This window comes from Aplysia californica, unplaced genomic scaffold (genome assembly GCF_000002075.1).
Source record: "Aplysia californica isolate F4 #8 unplaced genomic scaffold, AplCal3.0 scaffold00598, whole genome shotgun sequence".
Classification (NCBI taxonomy): domain Eukaryota; kingdom Metazoa; phylum Mollusca; class Gastropoda; order Aplysiida; family Aplysiidae; genus Aplysia; species Aplysia californica.
In genome coordinates this window covers 306241-307490 of record NW_004797868.1, presented here as the reverse complement: position 1 = coordinate 307490, position 1250 = coordinate 306241, and positions in this window count along the sequence as shown.

The following is a 1250-nucleotide window of genomic DNA, read 5'->3' as shown; positions in this document are numbered from 1 at the left end:
CCCCCCCCCCCCCTCCCCCCAATCCACACATACACGACACAACCGATCAGTGTGACTAAATAATGAAAGTTTGTCACAGTTTTTCTCCCCTGCCCCCATTCCTCAACTGATTCCACCAAGATTCCTCAGTTCTTCAGTTTAATAATAAATAAATACGATCAAAGAAAACGGGATAAGCAGAAGCAATCAGACAGATTTCAGCGCTGAATGGATGGTCTAGTGCCGTCTAAAATTCGTGGCGCAACTTATTGTCAGATATCTCCTTAGCAGCCAATCATAAATTATTCAACGTTTGAACAATAGTTGTATCAATAAGATTTATGATAGTGTTATAGTGACGTGGCGTCTGTGTGTAATAAATGGACAGGTTGATAGCAGTTGCTCGCAGACAACGTGTGTTCTATTCTCCAGAAGGGGAATGTAATAAATAATGAAATGTATGTATCCATATACATACACACTCACACATCAAATATAGTGCGATAATATGTCATTGCCTGGAGGTTTCATCTCTGACTCAGAGGTTGGCGTGCAATGACCCCCCATCCTTCACGGTCGCGAGCTGCTGTTGCACATTCTGCCATATCCAGGCCAGTCCATGTTTTTATGTTGTCCGTCCATGTTATTCTTTGCCTTCCTCTGGCTCCCCTGTCTCACATCTTTCCTTCAAGCACTTCTTTCGCACTTCTTTCGCAATGGTCTCGTGTCGTTATAAGTGGCACTAGTATTGTATTTTTGAAAATTTTATTTTATTCATTATAGCGCCATTGTAGTCCTTTTAAAACGCTAGGGAGGAAATTATGGTAAGAGGCCTTTTGTGCAGGTGGTTGTTTTATACAGGTGGCCTTTAGAGCAGGGTGGACTGTCTTTCATGGAATCTTTCATCGGTTGTCGACTAGCTGGGCTGCTGAACGTCCTGTCGAGCCCGCCGAAACAGCTGTCAGTGAGCAAAGTTGTGTGTGTGTGTGTGTGTGTGTGTGTGTGTGTGTGTGTGTGTGTATGTGTGGTTGTGTGTGCGTGAATGTAAGCTTGAATCTGTGTGTATGTGTGTGTGGTTGTGTATGTGTGGGTGTGTGTGTGTGTGTATGTGTGTGTATGTGTGTGGTTGTGTGTGCGTGAATGTAAGCTTGAATCTGTGTGTATGTGAGTGGTTGTGCGTGCGTGAATGTAAGCTTGAATCTGTGTGTATGTGAGTGGTTGTGCGTGCGTGAATGTAAGCTTGAATCTGTGTGTATGTGAGTGGTTGTGCG